The following is a 24,132-nucleotide window of genomic DNA, read 5'->3' as shown; positions in this document are numbered from 1 at the left end:
AATAACAACAGAGATAGCAACATTCAGAAAAAAAAATATGAAGTTTAATAGATATTGGTCTTGTATCAAAGTACTGCTATACGAAGAGAAAGCAAATTGCTTAAAAGATGCAAATCCTAAGAAGAAAAATTATATGCTGTTTACTTAAAATCCATATTGGTTGCCAATAATACACACGAACATAAAAGTCGAGGTGTAAATGCACTGAATCAGCTCACTAGCACCTTTGAAGTCACTTTCCTGTATTTTTCATTTTCGTACATCCTCAATATATGCTTCCCTATTAGTGTCTTTTTTAAAGAAAGGTTAACTTCAGCCACCTCCGATGGAAGTTCTTCTGTTGGTACTAGATAGGTGCCATATCCCACTGCGCATAGTATAGGACCAGCAAGTGTAGCAAATGTCAAGTCAGCTGTAAATTTGTTGCCACAAATGAAAGGCCGGCCATCAGCAAGCACATTATCTACATCCATATGTTGCTACTGGAAAATTATTTTTTTACTAGCACCTCTTGAAATATACGATGAATCTTATCAAGAGAATGATCTTTTGTTGCAGGCCTGCTGCAACCAACAAATCTATATATCGCCGACTTTAACGATGGCATTAAACACCAAGTTAACAACCTTTCCCCAAAATGCAACCCTTGACTTAAATCTTGAAACTGTGTCTGTCATAGAGCAGATAACAATATGCAAATTGCCTGACATGAGGACCCAATATCTCATTGAATTTTGAATCCCATTTTTGCACAGACTGCTCAAGGTTCAACGGATACAACCAATCCGAAATATGTTCAAGATTGATTAATCAATGCGATCTGAAATATGATCAAGGTTAATTAATCCAGTTAAAATCAATTTAAATAACGGTTCGAAGTACATTTCTCAGCTCGGTTCTAGATCTGAGATGAGATCAAAACTGCTGTTACACAGTTTGTTGCATGCTAATCAAAATCTGCAAACACCGCCCATGTAGTTCAATACAAACTGTCCACGTTGCATTTTGAAAACGTAAAGTTGTGAAATTTATATAAAAGGATATGCCAGTGATTTTATTGTCATCTTGATTACACTTAATCGTACACTGTCCACATACCATTTTTAATCTCGGAATAGTTTGTCAGCACGATCTCATCGCGTGGTTTCCGGAACACTTTAAAGCGATTTCGTGCTTTGATTTATCTGGAATTCTGCAGATCTTTTAAGCAGAAGCTTATATTTATTGAAGGTTGTCAGACAGCTCAACTTCCATTGTAATAATTAAGATTTGGCTTGGGTTCTTCACCGTCATGGGAGAACGTTGAGGGCCAAGTGTTTAATGCTCAAACAGAACTAAAAGTTTTAGTTTTCATTAGGTGGCACCGAATTATCCAGGTCAGAGAAATCCATTGAAACCATAACATAGAAGTCCAATTGTATGCCAACCTAAGGAATGGCACAAATGGCAAGGTATGAGTTCAAGTGTTTGATGCCACAAGTGTCAGAGCGTCGATTCCCAAACAAACACGCAGATCACCTTCAGCGAATATCAAAGTGGGGTTTTAAACAAAGAACATATGTTACCGGGTTTCGTATCCAAATTTCATAGTAAGCGTTGCAAGAATCGTGTTAATATATGGACCGTGAAGGATAATTTTCAGAACATATGTGCCCAGGTGCTAGTTTACAAGCAATATCGAACGTCAGTTGTGCATTTGAATGCCAAATGACATGTACTCATCTTTCTGAAGGGGGTGTAGATTTAGTACAATGCCCAGTGTTTGTAAATAATTATCAAATGCCCAATTATTGTGACCTTTGTAGCGATATCTACAGAGATTGTCCCACAAATGTTCTCTTATATGAGATGGTTCTACATCAGGAAGAACTTGTGATAGAAACACACAAGACGTCAATTAATCTAAGGGGCATTTATGACAGATAAAGAGATGAAGGAAAATGCATAGTTTTCCAACCCCAGCCATCTCGAGGCAGTGGATCCTGTCGTTATAGGAAAAACTAGGGCAGAGTCGTATTATTCTACTGACAAGGATCAGATAAAGAATATGGGGATTTTGATTCATGGAGACGGATTTTTTTTTTTTTTAAACCAAAAATAAATTTGCAGCTTATTAGAGAGAGCCTTGAAAGGTTACCATACACAATTTCAAGGTAGAGTGTAGTAGATATTTAACAACTAGTCATGCATGCATGGGCCCATAGGTCTCAAGGGTTCAACTAAGCTCTGATACCAAGTGTAAGGACCACATCCAGACTATATACATATCTTTTTTTTTTAAATCACAGCAAAATGCAACTAGAAGAGAAACACATTAGGAATTCATTTCAAGAAACATATCATAACATTTACATACATTTAACTAAGACCAAAATAGTATTGCAACACATATGTACTATTCACCAGAAGACGAGACTCCATTTGCTTTGCTGTTGCTAGTATTCCCTTGTTGTCGGTCACCTCCATGAATGAATGGTGATGTACTTGATCCGAATGTGATGACCCACCGGTTAACCTCCCAGCCTACTCCTTGGGTACTCTTCTTCCCCGCGGACCCCCGAGCTGCAATGGGGTTGTACAATGGAGAATTGCAATAGCTGGTAGAGGAGAGCACTCCTTGGCTCAAGAGTCCCCTCTCTAAAATCCTCTACCTCACCAAACTCACTATAGGATCGTAATCACTGCTTTGACATCATCTCATCCATCCAACATTAGGGTTCCCAAAGTCCCTTCTCTCATGGTTTGCCCCTTTTTATAGGAGTCCTCATAGGTGACACTTGGCATGTCATGCATAATTAGTTATTTTTTATATAATTCAATAGCTTGATTATTCACCCACCCAAGTGTCACTGTTTCATCAAGGGTCTCCCAGAATTATTTACTTAAATTTTAATTTAAAACTAATATTTTCCTCACCTCAACAAGATTCCTATTTCTTCTCCTAGTTGCCTCTTTATCCCCCTTTTTATTCCTTGATTTGGGTTCATTACTAAAGTCAATTAATGATTCAAGATTTGATCCCCTATCTACCCCCTAATTTAACTCAAGTTATCTCTTAGATGGATATTCTTATGTTGGTTGTTGCCACATGGAGGTTCTCTACATTTCTCTAAATTTAATTTATTATTCTTATTTTAATTCACCTTCTTCTTTTCTTAATTAGGTTTAATTAGTTTAGGATTAATCTTTATCCTTACAATTATATTCCTCTTTCTCCTTTTACCTAATTAAACCACATAATCTACCTAGTATTTTCCAACATGGTAAGGGTAGAATTTTTAAGGTAATCTATTTTATTTCTTCCTATGATCCTCTTAACCCAAGTTTTATTTTTGATTTAATTACCTCGGTTTCTAACATCATTTACCCTTGATGTAAATTTACCTAGTTTTCATTTCTTGATTATATTTATTAATTTATTTATTTTTAATGATTCCAAGGTGCCAAGTTTGGGTCGTGCCCTTCAAGAACTTCCCTTGATGCTCCAAGGGTGCCACGCCTAACAATTTATTTGTGATGTCAAGGGTGCAAAATTGGTCGTGCCCTTCAAGAAAGTCCCTTGAAGTTCCAAGGGTGCCACGCCTAACATTTTATTTGTGATGCCAAGGGTGCCAAGTTGGTCGTGCCCTTCAAGAAATTCCCTTGAAGTTCCAAGGGTGCCATGCCACTTGCCCTTCAAGCATTCAGTGACTACGAGGGGAAGTATAGGTGCAACATCATAGACCGCTATCATCTCTTATGTTGCCTGCTATAGTGAGACTAATGGTGTCGGGGATCAAGGAATCCGCCTTGATGCATGCCCCACGGTAAAATCCTCATGAGCAACCCAACTTGGGGGCCTGCCCTCATGGCATCGTGATCTTCAAGGTGAAGGTGTTTCAACCCTTCCAGCCCAAGTCACGGCGGGAGTGCTAGTGGGTGAGATCAGGGACATTGTCCCACCCCTCCCATGTAGTTCCATCCACTTGTACAACCCCATCACCCATATGTGAGTCATTCGGCCAAGCAACTCATCTGTGCCTACAACCATTAACATATCATCAGAATATAGATAAACATATATAGCAGGTTTCAAAATCAATTAGTATTTCAAAGATAAAATAATATAAATTTTCATCAAACCAGGTATCGTCAACTCGTCATGTGCGAGTGCCTCTGGTGGTTTCCTGCCATACTCAATAATAATCAGTAACCAGGTTTTCAGTGTTAGTCATTGTCGTAATAGCATTTTTACCATCACCTAGTCATTCACATCATTGTTCATTGTGAACCAGAACTAATGTAAGTAGCTAACATAGGGGATACCTCCATCATGGCTAGCATCATCATAACCTTAATGGAACCATACATATAGATCAAAGCTATCATCATTATAACATCAATAGAAACATGTCTATCCTTTACTACTATCACCATCATGATATCAATAGAGAGTACACATAACCATTAATTATATTGTAATCATAATATTAATAAAGAAGATACATAACCATCACATTCACTGATAATAGAGTCACGTTTATGGATCCTCAGCTTGAGTTCCTCATAGACTAAAGTATGTAAGATAATGCCATAATAGAGTCAGGAAACTAGAGTGGGCACTACAATTGTAATCAATGTTATAAACAGGGTGGGGCTGAGTAAACATACTTGTTTTTCCATTCTTAGGTGGTATTTTACCATTTTGATGTTGGAAATAATACTGAGAGGGGGGGGGGTGAATCAGCATTATCACATTTATAAAAATTTTCATTTCCAAACTCTGATTCATATATGCTACTTCCAAAACTTCTTATGATTATGTTAATTGATCTTCAATGAGTGCATTAGAACATTATCAACCATATTATCAGTTAACAAATGCAGTAACATAGAATAGATCATCACACATGAGGCACACACATGAACACCATGATATACAGTGGAAACCCAATGCGGGAGAAACCCACCTGCTGCAAGTCATCTCAATATTCTTTAATAAGAAAATCCTTTTACAATATTTTGTACTGGTGCAGTCTTATACCAGCACGGGAGCTACAACCCCCTTTGCTCTTGTACTAGCCGATCCATTTACTAGTACGCAGGCTGCTACCTGCTACAATGCTCCAAAGATTTCCTTTAGCTCTTGTACTAGCTTAGATACTAGTACGTAGGTGCTGACCTACAATCTTCTCTCCTCCAGGTACCACGTTTCATCAATTTTCAGACTGGATACACTGAAGCACAACACATAATCTGAAAGGCCACATTTCATCCAATTTTCATACTGGACCCAACAACAACATAAACAAGCTTCTGAATCACCCAAGCACTAGATCCATACATATACAAGTGAGTCATCAACCAGATCTAGTCCATCAGATCACATGAAGATAAGTCATTATGAACCTGATCCATTCATCTATCAAAAACTGAAACAAACTCTATCACTTCTCAGAATACTGTCATAATATCAGAAACCAGACATCACTTCAAAACCCAGAACACAACAATGATAAACATGGACAGCTAAATATATTTCAAGAGAAGTACGCAGCTTCACCCATGTAATGCCTGCGTACAGTACGCACTGTTCCCAACTGAGCACCTGCGTACCCACGCACTGTGCCTCAAAGACTTCCTGCGTACCTGCGCTCTATGTCCAATGAACTGCATGTGCACCTCCGCAGCTGCAGCGCTTCTGGTCCCGCGTATCTGCGCACTTGCGACGCTTCTGTGCCTGCGTATCTCCGCTCTTTTCTTTCACTGTACCTGCATACCTTCGGGTATAGATAATTTCAAGACTTCAAGAATAACCCAGACAGTCAGATCTACAGATCTGATCATGCGCCGAAGAGATCTCAATCTATCAGTAGATTTGCCTTATTTAGATCTAGACATTACTCCCAAGAGATCATAATATTTCAGATCTAGCTCTCATAAGATGTTCAACCCAAAAGCATACACAAGCCAAATGGTCTCCTTTGCTTTATATAAGCAGGCTCTTTCTCAAATCATGGATCAATACCACGGGCCAAAACCATAATAACACAATACCGTCGGCTAAATACCAAGGGTTCAACATAAGAAACCCCACGTGTGCTTTTCTCTTCCTTGAAGTGAGTGCACTGGGGGTACGCACCTCCTGAACGGGATAACTGCGGGTATGTATGCACTTTATGTAACACCGGCCTGCGTGTACGCATCTTCTGAACTGTGCTCCTGCGTACTTCTTAATTTTCAACATTTTGAGAGCCTGATCAGAGCAATGCCACGGGTGTTGCCATCAAGTACAACATCTGTAACGTAGAGCCATACCAGAATCATAATGCCAACAATCTCCCCCTTTGGACTTGATGGCAACCTCAAAAACTTTAGCTTCATTCTCCCCCTTTGACATCAAGGGCAAAGGGTTATGCTCCCCCTAAGAACATGCTCCCCCTGAAAATGAACCATGAAAGAGATAGAGACATATTGCAGCTATATTTAGACCAGCATCCATGATCTCCTCCTGTACATCCTCCATAATGCCAACAATGCATTATATGCTCCCCCTGAACCTGTGCCATTTTATCTTCAATCAAACCGCAACCCAGCACATGTACGCATGTACCCCAGATGAACCTTGCGTACAACCATCAATCAGAAGAGTTTCAATAAGATGATGCATCAACAACCCCCAGCTTTTGCCTGAGGTATTCAAAAGTCTCTATGGGCAATGGTTTGGTGAGTATATCAGCAACTTGTTCCTTTGAAGGAACATACTCCAACTTGACCTTCTGTTCAAGCACTTGTTCTCGGAGAAAATGATACTTGATTGGTATATGCTTGGTTTTTGAACGCATGACTGGGTTCTTTGAGATGCTGATTGCACTTGTGTTATCACACAAGATGGAGATAGGTGGTGTACAAGTGATTTGAAAATCCTGCAAGGTTTGCGTCATCCAAAGGAGTTGAGTTCAGCAAGATGCAGCAGCAACATATTCTGCTTCAGCTGTAGACAAGGCAATCGAACTCTGTTTCTTGCTGAACCAAGATACTAATCTGGAACCCATAAAGAATGCACCACCACTTGTGCTCTTCCTGTCATCCACGCTTCCGGCCCAATCTGCATCTGTATAAGCATGAAGTGTGAGATCTGTATCTCTAGGATACCATAAGCCATAATTTTGTGTCCCTTGAAGGTATTTGAAAATTCTCTTCACTGCCTGAAGATGAGTCTCCTTTGGATTTGCCTGAAATCTTCCAACTATTCCTACTGCATGCATGATGTCCGGTCGGGTACCTGTCAAATAAAGTAGACTTCCAATCATAGATCTGTAGGTTGGTTGATGTACTGCTGCAGATTCATCATTTGCACTGAGGCTACATCCTGTGACCATAGGTGTACATACCGGTTTTGCATCTTCCATGACATATTTCTTCAAAATCTGTTTGAGATACTTGGTTTGAGATAAAAAGATTCCTCCTTCTTTTTGTTGGATTTGCAAACCAAGGAAATATGTTAGTTCTCCCAGCAAGGACATTTCAAATTCTTTCTGCATGACCAAGGCAAAGCTTTGACTCATAGCTTCTTCATTGCTGCCAAAGATAATGTCATATACATACACAACAAGTATTAGCAATTTGTCATTTTCAACTTTTATATAAAGATTTCTATCTGCTGATCCTTTTGAAAAACCTTGTTGATGAAGATATTTGTCCAAACGATAGTACCAAGCCCTTGGAGCTTGTTTGAGACCATAGAGAGCCTTTTTCAATCTGCATACAAGATTTGGATCATTTCCAAGAATGAACCCATCTGGCTGCTCAATGTATATTTCTTCTTCCAAGTCTCCATTCAGAAAGGCTGATTTCACGTCCATTTGAAATACTTTGAAGTTTTGAAAGCTTGAGAGAGCAAGGAACATTCGGATGGCCTCAAGTCTTGCAACAGGAGCAAAGGTTTCTTCAAAGTCTATTCCTTCTTGCTGCGCATACCCTTTACAAACAAGTCTGGCCTTGTTTCTAATTACTTCTCCATTTTCATTCAATTTATTTTTGAAGACCCATTTTGTATATGCCATGGTGCTCCAATCTGATAATGCTCTTTCTGAGAACAAGCTGAGATGTCTGCTCTGCTATATAGTGTTGTTCATGCTCAAGCTCCCCCTGACTGCAAAAAGATGTTCTACAAGAAGAACATGACTCTATATATCATAAATGACCTTCCTATCACCAAAAGACTCAATACATACATTCATCACAATGGTGATACATCAAAAGTTTACATATGATAACATCATTCATCCCAGGCATAGTGGGGAAACATAGGCCTTTACATGACCTGAAGAGATAACTACAAAAGAGACACACTATTACATAAAGACCAATCACCTAAGATAAATATCAGCAACAATACTGTATGATTTGCTTCATAGTATCTGTCAACAACAAGGTATGTCTGCATCAACTCATTCATAACCATCCAGATCTACATGAACCAAGAATCATCAAATGGAAGCATCTGTTCGAAACAACCTATCATCATATAGGTAAGATCATGTCTCCAACAATGCAACTTTGAATAATCATCCATGTATCCAGCCAACAATCCTCATCCTTATATGTGTCAAGAACAATAAAGACTCCATGCAAGCATCATTAGAGAATCAACCACAAATCTGATCCAAGAACCATGTGAACAACTCATAACCATAACAAGATGAAACATAAGCATTGTCACCAAGGACCATAATTCCAACAATGCATTAAGAACATATGCTCCCCCTAAACAGGTGCCATCTGTCAGATCTGATCATGCATATCAATAAGAAGAGTCAGCCAATAAATGCCTTAAGACAGGTACGCAATTTTTCTTTATCTGCCCTGCGTAGCCATGCACTTCACCTTCTGCTCCCCTGCGTACACCCGCAGAGATCCTTCTGGTGTACTGCATACATACGCAGACAGTCTTCAACTACACCACGTACCCACGCATCTGTTCCATCAGTTGCGCCGCGTGCTCCACGCACCTCTTCTTCTATCACGTCGCGTCCTTCCGCATGTGCTCTTCTGATAAGCCACGTACCTCCGCACAGGGACTGTGCCTTAACTTGCATACATCCGCACCCGGTCTTATGCTCTGCTGCGTACACCTGCACTTTCACAGTGAATGATCTACGTACCTTAGATTAGGACCCAATTCAGATTTCCAGATCTGATCTTGTGCTCGAGAGATCATACTTCATAGATCAATTTCACTTTTCTTACTGCCTTTCTTCAATCATATACGCGATTGTGCAGTATCCAACTCGCGTATATATGCGACTTCCCTTTATGGAGTTTGCATATGAGATTCAGGACACTGAAGTTTTGTACTTTCAGCTCCCTCTGATTCTGGTATGTCTGTACATTGTGCTGTACCACCTTTTTCTGACTGTACTTCCTTTTTCCTCCATATCTTCAAGCGTGATGATGACATTTTCTCCTTTTGATATGGTGCCCACACTTTGTTCCTGCATTCCTTAGCTATATGTCTAAGCTTGTTACATGAATAACATCTTACATGTTTCATATTCCTCCTGTAACAATCAGCAGCTTTGTGACCAAACATATTGCAAGCAAAGCAATATCCATAAAAGTACCTTGATTGAGATGACCTTTCTGCATAATGGTCTTGAACTCTTCTTCTTCTACATCTAGCTGCAACATGTCCTAGATTATGACATACATAACATTCAACATTATTCATAGGAGGAGTAAAGGATTTTCTTTGAGGAATCTCTTTCCTTGGTTGATGATGAGATGGATCTTTCATTTCTTCGTTGATCACTTTAGATTTCTCTTTAGAGTTCCTTGCCTCACCTTGTGAACTAGATTCACCTTCAACAGATTCATGGAAACCAAGACCAGTCTTTATAGCAGGAGACCTTTGACTACTAAGAATATCATCCAAGACTTTAGAGCTATCTTGAAATCGTAAAAGCTTATCCTTTTCTTCTATTTTACCTTTCAAGATATTTACCTCAACCTGAAGCTGTTTTTCCTTTTCAAGAGATTGCTTTTTCAAATCTTCTTCAGCTTTTCTTCCTTCTTCCATTTGTTCCCTTAGTTTGAGAATCTCCTTTTCTTGTTTTTCATTCAGATCCTGCTGTATTTGATGAACTCGGAAGGCACATTCCAGGCTGATGACTTCGTTGTCTTGTTTTTCAATTGCTTGATGTAGATCTTCAATCTGCTTCTTTGATTCTTCAAGATCTCCTTTTAGTGAGAGGATTGTAGCTTCAAGACTTTCATAGTAGCTGGATCTATCTCTGAGTTTCTTGATGGTTGTGTCCTTTTTATTGACTTCATTTCTTAGAGATGTTACTTCATCCTGCAACTTTTGACATTGGTTTTCCTTGTCCTTAAATAACTTTCGTTGAGTCTTAGCAACTTCTTTGAGGGCACCATCCTTTATGTCTAAAAGTTCTTCTTGAGTTCTAATTTTGTTTTTCAGATCTTTAAATTCTGCCTCTATTTGATATTTTTCTTGTTCACCCATAAGAGCAAATTCAGTAGTTTCGCTATCACTTCCATCTCTTTCACAAGGAAATATAGCTGGAACATCAGAGGATAACACATTCATACCTGATAATGATTCTGAATCTGAAGAGCTTCTTATGCCTAATCCCCAATCGATTCTCCCACTGTCATAATTCTTCTGAGATGCCTTCCTTTTCTTAGGTGCTTTCTTCTTAAGCTTCTTTCCCATTGTTCCACAGATCTCCTTCAAGCGATCAAGCTTTTATCAAAGGACCTGCTCTGATACCAATTGTTGGAAATAATACTGAGAGGGGGGGGTGAATCAGTATTATCACATTTATAAAACTTTTCATTTCCAAACTCTGATTCATATATGCTACTTCCACAACTTCTTATGATTATGTTAATTGATCTTCAATGAGTGCATTAGAACATTATCAACCATATTATCAGTTAACAAATGCAGTAACATAGAATAGATCATCACACATAAGGCACACACATGAACACCATGATATAAGGTGGAAACCCAATGCGGGAGAAAACCACCCGCTGCAAGTCATCTCAATCTTCTTTAATAAGAAAATCCTTTTACAATATTTTGTACTGGTGCAGTATTATACTAGCACGGGAGCTACAACCCCCTTTGCTCTTGTACTAGCCGATCCATTTACTAGTACGCAGGCTGCTACCTGCTACAATGCTCCAAAGATTTCCTTTAGCTCTTGTACTAGCTTAGATACTAGTACGTAGGTGCTGACCTACAATCTTCTCTCCTCCAGGTACCACGTTTCATCAATTTTCAGACTAGATACACTGAAGCACAACACATAATCTGAAAGGCCACATTTCATCCAATTTTCATACTGGACCCAACAACAACATAAACAAGCTTCTGAATCACCCAAGCACTAGATCCATACATATACAAGTGAGTCATCAACCAGATCTAGTCCATCAGATCACATGAGATAAGTCATTGGAACCCGATCCATTCATCTATCAAAAACTGAAACAAACTCTATCACTTCTCATAATACTGTCATAATATCAGAAACCAGACATCACTTCAAAACCCAGAACACAACAATGATAAACATGGACAGCTAAATATATTTCAAGAGAAGTACGCAGCTTCACCCATGTAATGCCTGCGTACAGTACGCACTGTTCCCAACTGAGCACCTGCGTACCCACGCACTGTGCCTCAAAGACTTCCTGCGTACCTGCGCTCTGTGTCCAATGAACTGCCTGCGCACCTCCGCAGCTGCAGCGCTTCTGGTCCTGCGTATTTGCGCACCTGCGACGCTTCTGTGCCTGTGTATCTCCGCTCTTTTCTTTCACTGTACCTGCGTACCTTCAGGTATAGATAATTTCAAGACTTCAAGAATAACCCAGACAGTCATATCTACAGATCTGATCATGCGCCGAAGAGATCTCAATCTATCAATAGATTCGCGTTATTTAGATCTATACATTACTCCCAAGAGATCATAATATTTCAGATCTAGCTCTCATAAGATGTTCAACCCAAAAGCATACACAAGCCAAATGGTCTCCTTTGCTTTATATAGGCAGGCTCTTTCTCAAATCATGGATCAATACCACGGGCCAAAACCATAATAACACAATACCGTCGACTAAATACCAAGGGTTAAACATAAGAAACCCCACGTGTGCTTTTCTCTTCCTTGAAGTGAGTGCACTGGGGGTACGCACCTCCTGAACGGGATAACTATGGGTATGTACGCACTTTATGTAACACCGGCCTGCGTGTACGCATCTTCTGAACTGTGCTCCTGCATACTTCTTAATTTTCAACATTTTGAGAGCCTGATCAGAGCAATGCCACGAGTGTTGCCATCAAGTACAACATCTGTAACGTAGAGCCATACCAGAATCATAATGCCAACATTTGAGTCGCCTTTGTTGCAGTCGGAGATGTATTATCTTTCTGTGGACAGATCACAATTGGACTACTCTTGGAATCACCACTAGGTCTACCCTTCTCAATAGGAACTTTAGGAGCGGATGCCTTCAAAGGGTGAAATTATTTGTCTGGTCTACAGGCTTCATCACGCCCACAAGTGGCCCCTTACTTCGTGTGTGGATTTCATTAGTGTGGATTTCTGCGGTACCATTTCCTTCGTCATCATCGTTCTCATTTGTATAGAAATCCCACAGTACATTGATTTGAGATTCTTCATCCAAGGGCTCTTCTACTTGGTATTCTTCCTCATTTTCTTATTCTGGCTCCAGCACCACTATAGGTTCTTCGTTGTTAAGGAGTGATCCGATAAGAGCTAGCTCTTCCATATTTAAATTCCCTTCATTGGGTGGAGCAGGCAGTGCAAGTTGACCATGACCACCTTTTGTCTTCTTACGATAGAAAGGTTTGAAGGATTTTTTGTTGTTATAATCTCCTCCATTCCCACTTGTACTCTCTCTAGAATTCCTTTTCATATCGATGACTATGTTTGTCAATTTCTTAATGATCTGATGCAAACCCTCCACATCTGTGGTATCTTTTTCTTTGATTTCAGCCCCTTTGTTATCACTTCCATTATTATTCTTGGATGATTGAGAGGCTTTCTTTTCTTCGGTTGTATGATGACATGTTGTGAGACTGATCATTTCATTCTCGACTTTTACTGCTTCATCGATAGCACCCTGTAAGGTTTGTGCGTTACTCCTTTTGACCCACATCGTAGTAGGGACAGGGAGAGCAGTGATGTAGAATTCCATGAGCACCTCCTCAGTAGGTCTAGCATTAGCTGGGATTCTGTTGAACCGGATGTTAAAATCCTTGACCTTTTCTTTGGCTTCCATTTTCAAACGAGATAGTTCTAAAACTAAGGCCATAGGTGTTTTGTCATCACCAAACTTGTCTAAAAAGGCCTCTTCAAAGGCAACCCATTAGGTGATCGATCCTATTCTCAAGCTAAAGTACCATGTGAAGGCCACACCAATCAGAGTAAAAGGGAATAAGCGACATACTACATCTTCATCGGCTACTCCTAACATGCGCACAACCAGGAAGAAAGAGTTAATATGGTTATCAGCAATGTCTCCCCGCTCAGGGTTGAATTTACGTAGTACTCTTTCTGCATTCTTGGTTAAGGGATGTTGCTGCCCAGGTACCGCTACGACATCTTGAGCGAGCCAGGAAGGGAGTGCTCCTGGAGGAGGTGGGAGTTGGTTCCCACCAGGTTGAAGTTGATTCCCACCTGGAAGAGGAAAGTTAGCCATATTATGGATATGGAGGTTTTGGTTGAAGGTTTCTTCAAGGCGCTCATTATTAGGATTACCCAAATCGGGCCAGGGATTACCTTCAGAGAGTGGACCCTTAGGAATTTCTTCCCAAGGAGTTTTGATACTTTGCAAGGACTCTAGCACAATATCTTCAAGAGACGGGGCTGCAGATGTCTCTTCGTTTATGGAACAGATCCTTGGCTTTCTTTTAGTTGTAGGAGGTAAAGAGTGAAAGATGGAGAGTTGAGAGAGGGAACAAGCGTAAGCCCGAGTAAGTACTCTGACTGGTTGTTCTTGAGTGACAGGATACTCCCACAGTGTCTCTTCTTCGGGTGACCCAATCACGTCACCTAGAGGGATCTCTCTTTCTTTGAAATGAAGCTTTTCCAAATGGGAGGAAGGATCTTTTCGACCTTTATGATCCATGCATTAATCTTTTCGAGTCCATGCGCGAAATTTATAGATGAAATCATAAAAAGTTGTGGACAGTGGTTCAGGCCCTCCTTCTAGCGCCAATTTGTTGACGCTGCAAATGTTCGCTATGTCAACAAGGGGAACTAACCCGATTGTAGACCCCAATCAGATCTTCTTTCTTTTGGAATGGCTAGTTCCGACGGGGTTGAGAGGATCACATAAGCTGTTATATATGTTGAAAGATTGCTTCTCGAAGGAAGACTTCAATTAGATCAGCAAACGAAACAGCTAACCTATATGTATCAAATCCTATCTACACTAATTCTAACTACTTATGCTAGTCCTATCTATTCTAAGCTATCCGGCAGGAGCATAACAAAAGGAAGTTAAACATCATATATAAATTCCAAGTCCTAATGAATCATTTACTGGTTCACAGATGAACAAGTCTGTATGAAATATTAGTTGCAATCTAATTACTTATACAGGAATACACATTCCTTTCCATACAAATAAAACTTGCAACTGATGCTTAACAAGGTCTCGAATTAGCTATCATTCATGAATTAACCATGGTAACAAATCATATTTGAATAACCAAGACTAGTCACGAACTGTCCGTTATCAATATGCACAAAACAAATCACATTTATATTTATGCCAGCAATGACATCCTGATTCTAAACACATGAAAGGAGAGGCAAATGAATCTGAAAAAGGCTCTTTCCCAACCAAACAATGTTCTTTATTCATAATAAATCAAATGTTGTTTTTCCCAAAAAAGTTCCTCCCCTCATCTTCGGAGTTAATACTTATGCAGAAGCAACTGACCCTCAGTCTTCCCCTGACTTTTCACCTCCCTCCTCTTTTCAATATACAAATTAAAATATATAGGCATAGACCCGATCGGTGAAACGGTTGACCCGTAAAGGCCACATCTGCTAGAGCATTTCATTTCCTGGGGAAATGAATAGATGCCGATTGAAAGGAGGAGGTATGCGTGTCATTTCTTCATGATAAGGCCCAAGACTGCATAACCTTCGGAACACACAGGTAACATGTGGAAACATGACTGCCAATGCCTAAAGCCGGATCTTTAGATAGAGCACACCTGCATATATAAACTCTTCAGATCCATTCATGCATCTTTTACCCAGAGCCATACTTGATGCTTATGCATCCGTTCTTCGACCTCGCTTGCCTTTTCTCGGTCCTCGCCTGCAGAGATAACCAACATTAGCTATGCTTATGAAAATATGATAGAAATGCTTAAAAACACAAATATTGCCTTCATTATAACATTTATAACATCAAAAGGAACAAGTGTGAAAGAATCGGCCCCTGGTTTTTAATTCATGGATTGATTAAGTTTCGCAAGCGTAAATCCAATTTACATTGAAAATCGTCATATAACATAGAACCGGATCCGAAATCTGGACTTGAAATATTATTGTTGAGTCCCAAACTTGCATCTTCCCTATACACCTTTTCAACCTTATTTTCCATTTACTTGACCCACCAAGCTGTCAAATCATTGCATATTAGTTTAAAAAGAGCTTATAAAATGGTTTCCTAACTATGTCTTGTGACTGCTATTTGATTTATATTTTTGTTCAATCAGTTGCAGAAACTTGTCACTTTCCGCAGCCAGCTCAAGTTTCCGTAGCCATTTTGTTGAAGACTATGTTACAGGTGTCCACTGGAGAATCCGGCCACATGGGCAAGCTGCAAATGATGTGTACATGGAGCGTGTCCCCTTGGTTCAGCCGAATCACTCACAAACAGCCATGGTCAAGGGCAGTCAAAGCAGTGGTCAAACCAAGAGTTTTGCAGTGGCACGACTCTGTTTTTACCACATGAAGATTTGCATGGCAAGTTCCTCAATCTCCGAAGGTGTGCTAACACCTGTGGATCGATCCGTGAACCAAATCGAACAGCCACCACTCCTTAGATTTAATTGTCACGACTACCATACTCCTAGATCTTAGGACGTGGTTATTCATGTGTCTGTTTGGCAGCACAAAATTTAGGAATTAGTTATAGCATCCTCAGTTATAAATAATGCGTTATCATACACTTGATAGTTAGCTTTTTATCTGTAATCTTGAATGTTTTTACGAGCCCACTATGCCGTGCTCTATCTTTATCTTATGACTGCACTTTAATATATGAGAAGACAATGTTCTTAAGTTCAATTTGTGACTGAGTATTGATTGGCCGAGGTTGCAGAGGGCCCCTGTACACCAAGGCTCTGTAACTACTGTATAGTTTCTCGCTTTCTTTCATTATGTTACTTCTTTCATAATCGTTTGCTTGTATATATTACACTGTTCTGATATTCATGTTAACTGTTGTCCATATTTTCTTTTATGCTTTCTCATGATTGTTAACTGATCAGTGTTTTTCTTTCAGGTTCTTGTAGATAGCCCAGGCAATTTCACATAGTTTTTAATGACTAATGACAAGAAATCATCTTGTCCTTCTGCTGATTTATGTTCTGAGTTTTAATTCCAGCATTGTCATTCCTTTCAATTTTGTTTTTCTTATTTACTTTCCTGCAATTTAGATCTCATATTACTCCATTTGTTTATGATTACCTCCTATAGCCAGAGCAACTCAAATAGTGAGGAATCAGAATATTAGTTGATGTAGTATGATTTAGTTTACTTTTTTGCAAGTTAGTGATTAGATTACTCATGTCATTTTCAGGGATTGAAATATGAATGTGTAGTTTAATCTTAGTTTCATTTTATGCAATTTCATTTCATGTAATTTAGATATCAGATTACTCAATTTGTTTATGATTACCTCCTATAGCCAGAGCGAGTCGAATGGTGAGGGGTTAGAATATGAGTTGAAGTAGTGTGATTTAGTTTGCTTTGCTTACAGTCTTTGAATTGCTTTGAGTTCAGTTTTTATTTTCTTTTTATACAACAGTAAGGATACTGGGCTTCATTGTTACTAGCCCACTGTTTTGGTACAATTTTATTTTCTTTTAGGAATTGATTTCATCACAGCAAGTTTTGAAACCTTTTTGAGAACTTTAAAGTTTGGAAAATCATTGTCGAAGTCACCATTTCCATCCATACTTGACTTTCAATTCTGCCATCTCACATCAGGAAATCAACAAAAGATAAACCCAAAAACAAACCAAAAACTCAAAAACGACAAAGAAATAAGAAATTGGTTATCTTGCATATACAGTGCATTTCACTTCAGCAGTTTACGACTCTCGGATTGACATTTTAAATAGCAATTTAGGACACACTAAATTGACCAAACATTTTGGCGCCGTTGCCGGGGAAGTGAAACTAGGTAGCCAATTTCTTAAAAAAAAACAAGAAAATTTCAAGGAAGGTAAAAATTGATAACTTCTCAAAGTATGCTCTCCTCTTGCACCCAGTGTGATCTGGAGGATCAGAAAAGAGAGTTATTGGTTTAATAATTTCTTAAGTATGCTCTCTTCTTGCACCTAGAGTGACCTGGAAGATCAGAAAGAGAATTATTAGCTCGACATGAAGAAAAATTAAAAAAAAATGACATGCGTAGAGCAAGAGATTCTAGGGGAAGGTTTTTACCTAGGGCCAAGAGTTCGATTTTTACAACTCCATCTACTTCAAGGAATAAACAAGAAACACCTCCATCATCTCCAACTCACACTCCTAGCCTTAGGATTCCTGGAATTCAAGAGGCAATAGTTGAATTAGGAGACTCTCCCACACTATCCACCGAATCTGAGTTAGGAAAAGACCCTTTCTTTACTTCTATAGGAAAACACATTGTAATTGAGGAAGTAGAATCACCTGAAGAAGAAGAGGGAGAAATTCCTCCTCGTTCACCATTGGTAGAAGAACCAGAGGACTCTGAGGTCTTTGAGGAAACTATCATGACAAAGGAAGTAGTAAACGGATTTGGTAGAGGTAGAGGTAGAGGAGGAGGAGAAAACAATGGAGGAGGTAGAGGTAACAATGGGGGAAATAGGGATGGAGATAACTCATTTGGATTTCCTATAGTTGATGAGCATTCTCGAGCAACAATGAAAAACATCTCACCATCTGTCCTCCCAAACTTTCATGGGTTACGAAACGAGGATCCTGAAACATTTCTATTTAAGTTTGAAGTTGCGTGTCGAACTTATGATTATCTGGAAGACTCTCAAAAACTCAAATTGTTTCCTTCAACATTGAAGGGAGCTGCTTTGAAATGGTTCATGGGATTAGTCACTCAATCCATTAGAACTTGGAATGATATGAAACAAACATTTTTGGATAGATACCTGGACTATTGTATGCCCACAAATCACAAGGATGAGGTATTCAAAATGGTGCAAAAAGAAGATGAAAACTTGGAGGATTTACTTGAAAGATTTCAATACAACCTGAAAAGAGCAAAAATGAATAACTTAGATGAAAAAAACTTGAAATCCCTTCTATTAAAAGCCATTAGAGATGAATGGATAGATATTTTGAACATGATGGGAAAAGGAGATATATCTCAACTTCCACTTCATGATATAGCAGAGCTATGTGTCCATCTCTCAAGGGGAAAATCTAAAACTGGAAAAGGGCCTAAAGATCCTTCTCTCATTAGAGCAAACAAATCTGCAACTGGATCAGTAAGTAGGGCTGGGATTGGAAACATGCTTGATGAATTCAAAACTAATATTTTAGGGAATCTTAGTGAGCAACTAGACACCCTTAAGATACAAAACAAGCAGAAAGCAGAAGCTGAAGGTTTGGCCATCTTTTGTCCAAAATGTAGGAAGAAACATGCTCTAAGGGAATGTCCCTTGGATGCAAAAGTTGTAGAAACATGTGTGATTTGTTCAGAAAACCATGAGACCAAGGATTGTCCTTGATTTCCTAGGCTCAAAGCTGTCTTTCAAGAAGATCCAAATTCAATTGAGTCTCTCTGTTTTGTTTCAAGGAGACCTTGGCAGGGGCAACAAAATCAAGGGTTTAACAAATCTATGAACTTTCAACCCCCACCAAATTGGAATCCTTGGCAACAACCTTGGTCCCAACCTCAAAATCCTTTTCAATCATGGGTACAAGGTATGTAAAATCCTTATGGGAGATTTGCTCAATTTTATCAATATCCTCCGTCTTCTCAAAATCAACAAGCTCCACAACTTCCAAATAAAAATCCACAACTATCATTGCCATTTCCACAACAACAACAACCTTCTCAACAGAATCCAAATTCTCAACTCCTGCTTCCATTCCAACAGAAGACAAACCAACTACCTTCCCAGCCATTGCGAACCCCAACAATAAAAACCCTCAAAATGCTTACATGGTAGAAGGACAACAATTTCCTACCTATATGATTGTTCCTCTTAATGATGTACAACTCAGATCTGGTAGAGTTTTAGACAAGCCTTCTATAGATGCTCAAAAGCAAAGCATTTCTGAGGAAGATTCTCTTGAAGCCAATAAAGGTTCTGAAGCACCTCTTCAAAACCCAAGCACTCAAAAAGAAAAAGAAAAAGAGTCAACCCTCACAACTCCTATAGTCGAGAAACCTGCATCTTCATCCACACCTCCTTTTCCTGAAAGATTACAAATTGACAAAGGGGTGGAAAAACAAATCTTGTTGCCTGACTGTGATTTTCTAGATGAATTAAAGAATGTTTGTATCAAGATTCCCTTGTTACAAGCCATTAGAGAGATTCCTATTCTAGCAAAAACAATAAAGGAGTTGAGTTTTAAAAGACCAGGAAGGAAACCAAGAGATACAAGAAGAATCCACTTGGTAGGAAAAATTGCAGATATCATGATGGGAAAAATTACTATGCAGAAGTATGTAGATCCCGGTAATCCAATTGTCAAAACACATATCAATGGGGTAGAGATTCCAAATACTTTGATTGATTTAGGGGCTTCTATCAACATTATGAGTAGACAGACTATGGAACAGCTAAAACTTCCTAATCTTCTTTTTACACCTACTTTACTACAACTTGCAGATCGATCAATTATTAAACCAGATGGTGTATTAGAAGACATTTCAGTCTCCTTAGATTCTTTGGAATATCCAGTAGATTTCATGATTTTAACTCCCAAGAGTAATCTAGGAGGACACCCACTCATTTTAGGAAGACCTTGGCTAGCCACAGCTGATGCTTTTATCAGTTGTAGATCTGGGGATATGTATATTTCTGATGGTAATTCGACAAAGAAATTCAATTTGTATCCTCCAACAAAAGCAATTACAGAAGTAGGAGATAATGAATGGGTTGACGATGAGGACACTATACAACCCGTCTTTACCATTTCTGAAATCAGTGAAGATAGTCAAATTCTGAACACATTAGAAAACTTTGAAACATCTTCAGAATATGACCACACACAATTTCAGTTAGATTCTGACATTGAGTATCTATCATCTAGACAAATGTCTCTTTACTCTATGGAAGAGTTTGGTAGTTCTGCCATTGAGATCTTTCCAGGTAAAACACTGAATATCAACAAAAACTTGGAAAAATCACAACAAGGAGAGCTAACCAAAATCTTGCAAAAACATTCTACTGCATTTGCATGGGAGTATACTGATATGAAAGGTATTGACCCTAAGACTTGTATTCATCACATCTATATTGAGGAAAACAGTAGACCAATCAGACAATCTCAGAGAAGGATGAATCCAAACCTTAGGGAGATAGTGAAAAAAGAGCTCCAAAAACTACTCAATGTAAACTTCATTTATCCAATTTCAGATAGCCGATGGGTTTCTCCTTTGGTTATAGTACCTAAAAAGAATGGTAAATGGAGGGTATGCATTGATTACAGGGAATTGAATAAAGCAACTTTGAAGGATCACTTTCCTTTACCCTTTATCGATCAGATATTAAATACTCTAGCAGGCAAAAAGTACTTTTCATTCTTGGATGGTTTTAGTGGCTATAATCAGATTTAGGTAGCACCTGAAGATCAAGATAAGACCACATTTACCTGTCCATGGGGAACTTTTGCCTATAGAGTGCTTCCTTTTGGATTGTGTAGTGCACCCGCAACATTTCAAAGGGCAGTACTAGGAATCTTTTCTAATCTAATCCATGATTGTGTAGAGGTTTATATGGATGATTTTACAGTTTATGGTGATTCATTTGAAGAGGCATTAGAGAATTTAGAAAAAGTCCTTATAAGATGTAAAGAAAAAAACCTCTCATTGAGTCATGAAAAATGCTTTATGATGTTTACTGAAGGTATTGTTTTGGGACATCATATTTCAGGGGATGGGATTAAAGTTGATAGATCAAAAGTTGAAGTCATCTCCAAATTGCCTATTCTAAATTGTCAAAAATATGTTAGAAGTTTTCTAGGGTTTACTGGATACTATAGAAGATTTATAGAAAAATTCACCAAAATAGCATCTCCACTCTTCAAATTACTTACAAAAGACTGTGAATTCAAATGGGATCCTGATTGTCAATCAACATTTGAAACTTTGAAAACAAGAATATCTGAAGCACCCATTTTGAAAGGACCAAATTGGAAACTTCCTTTCCATATTTCTACAGATGCTTCAGATACAGCTCTAGGAGCTGTGTTGGGTCAAAAGGATTTAGTTCCTTATGCCATTTACTATACCAGTAAAAATTTGACTCCCACTGAGTTGAACTATACTGTGACTGAAAAAGAGTTCTTAGTTGTTGTTCATGCAATCAATAAGTTTAGACATTATATCACAGGCTATGAAACTTTTGTCCATACTGATCATTCTGCAATTAGATATCTAATGAACAAACCTGTTACTAATGGCAGAGTTACAAGATGGCTCTTACTTTTACAAGAATTCAATATTACTGTATTGGATAGACCAGGGAAACAAAATACAGTAGCTGATTTCTCGTCTAGGATCCAAAATACTAATGAAGATTCTCCTGTAGAGGATAAGTTTCCAGATGAATATTTATTTGCAGTAACTACTAAGACTCCTTGGTATGCAGATATTGCTAACTATTTGGTTACAGGGAAGCTACCTCCACATTTATTTCCTAGTGAAAAAAGAAGAATTATTCAGGAGAGTTCAAATTATTCATGGATTTCTAACGAATTGTTTAAAACAGGGCTAGATTGTGTGATCAGAAGATGTGTTCGGGAAGATGAAATTCCTGACATTCTCAAGGCATGTCATGATGAACCATGCGGTGGACACTTTGCTGACAAAAGGACGACCTATAAAATCCTTTCCTTAGGATATTATTGACCTTCCATTTTCAAAGATACAAAACAATATGTCAGAAGGTTTGACAGCTGCCAAAGAGTAGGGAAATCGACTCTTTCAAATGAAATGCCATTACAACCACAGGTACTCATCGAACCCTTTGAAAAATGGGCTTTATATTTCATTGGACCCATTAATCCACCAACTAAACAGAAGAAGTATATATTGGTATGCACTGATTATGTCACTAAATAGGTAGAAGGCAAAGCATTACTTTCTGCTACTGAAAATTCAGATGTTAATTTTCTTTATGAGGATATTTTTACTCGTTTTAGTGTCCCAAGAGAAATTGTGACAGATCAGGGAAGTCAATTTACAGCTAACTTGATGGAGATTCTGATGGAAGAATACAAAATCAAGCACCGAAAATCTACTCCTTACCATCCGCAAGCAAATGGCCAAGTGGAGTCTACAAACAAAGTTATTGAGAACATCATCACCAAAATTGTTCATCTACACAAAAGAGATTGGGCAAAAAGGCTTCCTGAAGCCTTGTGGGCCTATAGAACTACATGGAGGAATACAACAGGACATTCTCCCTATGAACTCGTTTATGGGAAAGAAGTCCAGCTCCCCATTGAGTTTCAAGTCAAGACTTTCAAGATGGCAATTCAGTTGGGGATGAACCTATCAGAAGCCCAAAAGCACAGAATGGAGCAGCTGAATGAGCTAGATGAGATTAGACAAGAAGCAATCTTAAGAACTGATCTAGTTCAACATCAAAGAGCTAAGTGGCATGACAGATACATCAAAGAGAAAAAGTTTCAAGAGGGAGATTGGGCACTACTGTTTGATTCCAAGTTTAAAGACCTCAAAGGTAAATTTCAGACCCATTGGCTTGGGCCATATGAGATTGACAAAGTCTTTAGCAATGGAGCGGTAAGAATCAAGACCATTGATAAATTTCAAACTCCTCTTATTGTGAATGGCCACAGATTGAAAATTTATCATAAGCCACTCTCAAAAGAGAAATTTGTCAAAATGTTTCAAGAGAATTCTGCAATAAGGCTGGTGAAGAAGAACCCTTCTTCCCCACCAGCCTAACCATTGTTTCTTTCAGTTCAAAAAAAATAAAAATAAATAAATAAATAATAATAACTTGTATAAGCCTGAAAACCAATCACTGATTGGTGGTCTTCCACAGAAAATGTAGAGTGAAAATCAGGGACACCTAACACTCTATATTTTCCAAAAAAATTCTCCCCTTCTTTTTCACTCCACTTCAGTTGCCATTCCACTCCATCTCCATCTCATTTTCATTTCACTTCTCTATGCTTCATCTCACTCCATTTCATTCATTTTATTTCATTTCATCAATAAATGTCTCTTTCAGGACCATTTCCACTCAGTTAGTTATTATCTAACTATCTTTGTTCAGCCAAGTGGGTGCTCTGTCAATTTCCGCAGCTGGAAGCAATTTCCGCAGCCAGAAGCAGTTTCCGCAGCCACCGCTCTGTTTTTCAAATTTATAGTCAAAGTGTTAGTGCAATAATCATAAAAATGCAGGTGTGATTGAGCATATGCTATGAAGACATGGAGCATCTCCAGACATCAATAAAGAGCAGTTGATTAAAGGCTAATGGACAACAAATGACAAGGATTCCAAAGGTATGAGAAAAAATTTCTTTCAAATAGCAATTAAAGGCACAATTTTGCATAGTTGTCAAACCATAAAAGCTCTACTATGTGCAATTATTATCACGATAGCTCCATTACCCATTATCATCCCACAACATTATTCCATAAACCATA

General features: G+C 38.6%; 1 pseudogene; it reads right to left on the bottom strand.

Moving 5' to 3' along the window:
- Positions 1–209: 209 nt before the first annotated feature.
- The window catches only part of LOC149145851 (uncharacterized), a 52,227-nt pseudogene continuing 28,304 nt past the window's right edge, over positions 210–24,132 (bottom strand).

Source organism: Pinus tabuliformis, chromosome X (assembly GCF_031772625.1).
Source record: "Pinus tabuliformis cultivar Carrire ecotype Pingquan chromosome X, CPIR1, whole genome shotgun sequence".
Taxonomy (NCBI): domain Eukaryota; kingdom Viridiplantae; phylum Streptophyta; class Pinopsida; order Pinales; family Pinaceae; genus Pinus; species Pinus tabuliformis.
This window is presented reverse-complemented; position numbering and strand designations above follow the sequence as displayed.